Source organism: Microtus ochrogaster, chromosome 19, assembly GCF_000317375.1.
Source record: "Microtus ochrogaster isolate Prairie Vole_2 chromosome 19, MicOch1.0, whole genome shotgun sequence".
Lineage (NCBI taxonomy): Eukaryota > Metazoa > Chordata > Mammalia > Rodentia > Cricetidae > Microtus > Microtus ochrogaster.
The window spans coordinates 383,654-389,192 of NC_022021.1; positions in this window are offsets into that span (position 1 = coordinate 383,654).

Below are 5,539 nucleotides of genomic sequence, written 5' to 3' on the forward strand. Positions count from 1 at the left end.
TGCTGCTGCTGACAGGTTGTGGGCACCGGAAGACCACGCTGGTCCTGTGCTGCTGCTGACAGGTTGTGGGCACCGGAAGAAGGCAGGAGAGGACCAGAATAAACCAGCCAAGAAGTTATTTCCCTTCTTTCTAGATACTCAAGTCTCCATCCCTCAGATCCCCCTTCTCTCTCCTAACCAGTGGCTTTGGGTTGAGTGGGCTGAGTTGGGGACGTGGCGGGGGGGGGGGGCGGGAAGGTGCATGTGAAGAGCTTTGTAATGTCACATACAGATTTACCGGAGGGTTTGGTGGACTCATGGTGGAAAACACGAGTTTATTTTGTTCTAATGAGCAAACTTTTATCAAGGTAGGCTTTGTGCCAGGCTTTAGGGCTAAGGACAAGTATGGATTGGTACCTGCCCTTTTATAGCATGTAGCTAGTGACTTCTGAAGGTGTTCACTTGCTCGGTATCCTCCATCTTTTGGTGAGTGTGTCCTCATCCCTTGGGTGGTACCTTCCTCTTGTTCTGTGCAGTCTTGGTGACTGTGTCCTGGCCTCTCACTCCCACTTACTGAGTCTTTGTCAGGTGGACTGTCCCCAGCACCTTGATCTGCACTAAAGACAAAGATGAATGACTGGTCTGGAATTGTTCCAGTGGTCCCCAGGTTTGCTCTGGGCTCCCTAGAACGGGTCTGGCTACTATGACTATACAAGCCAAGATGTGTAACCATCTCTCCCTTTACCTTGGGTAGGTATCACACTCAGGTGGTCAGGCTACCCCACTGGGCCAGCTCACTGCCCTGCTTATCTCTTTAGTGTAGAGGTGAGACTAGTTTAGAGGTCTTCCATCTTGGTTTCTTATTAAAATCAGCTATGGAGGTTTAAAACTATGCTTGAATAAAAATCTTTGTGGTGTGATGGGGTACTTTAAAAACTCTTAGCTGTTTCAGAATAATGAATCTCAAACATCAGTTTAGATCAGTACTGAAGGCCTCCAACAGGCCCAAGTATGGCAAACACAGGCCCGAGCATAGCAAACATGGCAGACAGCCTTTGCCCTTTCACCCCTTTTTCCTCTCCCTGCCTAAAAAAAAGTTACATTTCTTATTGGTCATTCCCTTATTTGACCACTGACTCATTCCTGAGACAAAACACTGAGGTCCAACAATCAAAATCCATTATTTAGCTAATATATCCAGTTAGGATTTACCAACTCACCCTAGCACAGATCCCAGATCCCTCTCACCCTGCTTATTCCCTGAAAACCCCTCTCTTGCTTCTCTGTCTTTCTTGCTTCCTTGCTTGTTTGCTGCTGCTGCTGCCACCTTTGCAGCCCTTCCCCCACACCCCGTTCCTATGCTAAATCTTTGTGCTGAAAATTTGGTGTCTGGGTGTGTCCTGGGTGGATTCAAGGGCGGGAGGAAGGGAGGAGGGTCCCTTTCAAGTATCATCTTGAAATTGTTTTATTTTTTTGTCCTTGTTTGTTATTTATTTGTTAAAGCAGACAGACAGACAGACAGACAGACAGACAGACAGATAGATAGAGGCTCACTACATAGCCGACATTGACTCAGACCTATGCTAGTCTAGAACTTGCCTCAAAGTCCTGAGAACTGAGATTACAGCCTGATAGCAGGCCTGTGTGGCCAAGCCCAGCGGGAAGGCTTCTTAACATGCAGGTTGCTAGGCGACAGGCAGGTTTCTTAATCCTAGGTCTGCAGAGGGCCCCAGCGTGTTCGTCCCTGGCAGGTTTCCTGATCACATTGATTCTGCCGGACTGAAGGAGGAGATGACTTTAATCCCCTTTCTAGTACTTAATTTTCAGACTTCAGGAGACTTTTGCCACGGGAAAATTACTCCCATAGTCTTCCTTTTCCATAACTGTGCATTTCTCTCCTCAAGTTATAGGGCAGTTTAAGTTTATCTTAACATCTCCACAACTATTAATTAAGATCAGACACTTGGGCCAGTGAAGGTGTTGACTGCATAACCCTAACTTCCCAAGTTTGATACCTGGAACCCATGTAAAGATGGAACAAGAGAACTAACTTCCTGAACTTGTCCTCTGACCTAAACATGGGCTTGGTTTGTCCTCTAACCTAAACATGGGCTTGGTGACAACTCCCTTGCCCCATGCCATCATATACACACACAACAATAAATAAATAAAAAGGTCAAGCTTTCATATCCTGAGCTATATGCTAGACTCACTGAGGAACTTCCATTGAGAAAAACCTATGGGCCTGGAGAGACTGCAGGGGTCTTCTTTAAAAACAAAACAATAAAAGAGAAAATGAGACTGCTGCTTTCCTGTAATAAATTGGATGTTTTTCTCAGGTTGGAACCCATAATTTTTAAAGCATATTAAGTGGCTAATAAACAGTCAACACCAACACTGGGAGACATTACCCAGAAGAGCAGCTACCCCAGGGCCTTTCAAGCTGTGGCTGATGTTGAAGACCCCTCCATGAATTTAAAATTGTAAATTTCAGATCTTGCACAAATTAGGGGCTCACAGGCCCAGTAAAGCTCTGCCTTATTTTGCTTCCCTAGCCCATTTCTGGCTCTCTGCTAAAAGTGAGTAGCAAGGGCTAGAAATTTCTTAGGAGATTTCTCCACAAGAGACGGGCAGAAACAAGCGCAGAGTCAAAGTGAGTGTTTTATGTAACAGGCCCTAACAGCAGCAGACACGTCACTTCCCCGGATAGCTCTGAGTCATCTCTCTGCTCTGGTGCCTGTGTTTCAGCTTCTCTGTGGGTTAAACAGGGCTTTAGGTCTCCACGGATTCCTGCCAGTCCCTCATTTCCAGGTGACTGAGTAGACGCTTTGAAAAGGGAAGATTCATCATCTCCACGGTTGGTAATTTGAGATCATTATTTTTGAGAACCTGTATTCTGGAGAAATGTGCGCAGTGTAAGAGTCACCATTGCAATAATCTTGAGTTCCACGGCTTGGCGTGCCTTCGTGTTGTGCGAGCATCACAGCCGTGGCTGTCCATGTCTGGATATCACCACAGGGAAACTGAGTGGAAGTCTGTCTGTGAAGCAGGAATTCCTTCAGCCCCTAGTAGCCACCACTCTTCTTTGCGGGATTCTATTCCAGATGCTTCAGGAAGTGGGATCACATAGTATCTATCCTTCTGTGGCTTGCCTATTTGCTTTAGCTTAATGTCAGCCAGGGATGATCTTTGCCAGGTGTGGCTGCGGTGGCATGAGTACAACCAGGCTGTATTCTCCTAGGTGCCCCGTCCAGAAACTTGGGTGTCTGTGATCTTTCCCCTGCTTTCCTCTGATGTTCGATTGACCAATAAATCTTACTGATCCTACCTCTCAAAAAGCTCCCTAAATCCCCCTTCTCTATCTCTGCACCTGCTTCAACTTGGCCTTTGTGATTACTTCAGCACCAGAGCTCCTGGCCAGTCTCCCTGACTGTCTGCCATTACTCACTATTTCACTCATTGGTTTACCAGAGACTTAGCATGAACATTTCTTGTCTGGCATGGAGCTGTCTTCTTAGATGACAAAGCGTTCCATGTAGCTGTTTGAGCCATTTAGAAAAGAGAGGAGAGAGGAGAGAGGAGAGAGGAGAGAGAGAGAGAGAGAGAGAGAGAGAGAGAGAGAGAGAGAGAGAGAGAGAGAGAGAAGAACCTGATTTTATCCAAGAGTGTCAAACTCCAGGGCCTTGTTTTTCCTGACCCACTCGTTGCCTCTCAATAAAGGACTGGAATGAAGTTTGAAACTCTTGATAAATGAAGGTTCACAAACAGCATGAAAACTGAGAGTAACGAATACAGGAAAATAAAGAGCTGATGCATAGGACTGGGAAGTCTTGTTTTGCAGCCATAAAAGCACAAAGGAAAAGCACAAAGATTTGGGAATGTTTGTTACCACTATGCTTGAGAGTGTGTCGGGAGGCCCTTTAAGAGCAATCTGCATGGGGCTGGAGAGATGGCTCAGAGGATAAGAGCATTGCCTGCTCTTCCAAAGGTCCTGAGTTCAATTCCCAGCAACCACATTGTGGCTCACAACCATCTGTAATGAGGTCTGATGCCTTCTTCTGGTCTTCAGGCATACACATAGACAGAATATTGTATACACAATAAATAAATATTTTTTTTTAAAAAACGAGCAATCTGCATTAGACTTTTACTGATTTAAAAGCCTGAGCATGGGCCATGATAATCCCTATTGTTTGGACTGACCCCTGTCTTCTGTTCTATGCACTGGGTTCCATGGACATTAACTTACTAGAGGGATGTGCAAGGCAACAATTCTGAGGCATGGTCATTGGACCCTGGCCATACTCGGGAGCATACATGGACGACTTCATCTCTAAAAACCCAGCTCAATGCCTGATCAAAGCAATGTTCTTGCTAGGCATCTGGTGGATGGATTCGTGGTGTAATACGTTTTAAGGTATTTGGGTACCTATCTTTACATATTAGTTTGGATACTACTGATCTGCAAGAGGAAAGATGTCTTTAAAAATGTCTTGGGATGGAGAGATGGCTGGTTGGGGAAGACCCAAGTTTGATTCCCAGCACCCATATGGTGTTTCATAACTTTCCAGAATCTCACTCAATTCCAGGGGATTTGACAACCTCTGACTATCATAGGCACTGTGCATGTGGTACACATACATGAAGTGAGACTGAATTGAAATTTATGCCCTGGCAATGCTGAAGCATACATGGGCAGCCCGAATAGTGGTTCTGTTGAACTGGTCCATATTGGATTTAATGGTCTAAGTCGATGAGGATGACTGACCAGGTCTCTTCCTCAAGAGGTCTCCAGATCTCATTTCAGATAGCTGTGAGCCTCCATGTGGTTGCTTGGAATTGAACTTAGGACCTTTGGAAGAACAGGCAGTGCTCTTAACTGCTGAGCCATCTCTCCAGCCTGGGTACACATACATAACAGGCAAGCAAAACACTCATACACATAAAATAAAAATAAATGTAAAAAAGGGAAGTAGTCCTGTAATTTGGAGAAAGAGGACTAGGACCTCAAGACCCAAAAACCTGCCACGTGTATGTAGAGCTGGCAGAAGAAGGGGAGCATTATAATGAGGTGGGTCATCACCATTTCCTGACCTACTCAGCTCATCCTTCCCTTATCTGATTTTATTCTTTGATAATTGCCACATCCATGTATAAATGATTGTATTACTATTCCACTGCCTTTCAACTTTAGAAATTATCTATTTTAATATATATATAATGTAGTTGTTATTGCATGGACTCAATCAACACCATCAGCTCTCCTTTCTTCCTCAATACAGTTATATTACCATGGATTAATAACATCTAAGCTGCACTTAAAAGTTTTTTAAATTATAGAGCTGGAGAGATGGCTCAGTGGTTAAGAGTTCAATTCCCAGCAATCACATGGTGACTCACAACCATTTATAATGGAATCTGATATCCTCTCCTGGCATGCAGGCTTACATGGAAACAGAGTGCCCATACCTAGGAAAATACATACATAAATAAAATTGAAAAAAGTTTTAATTATCAAATAGGGAAAAGTGTGTGTGTGTGTGTGTATATATATATATAT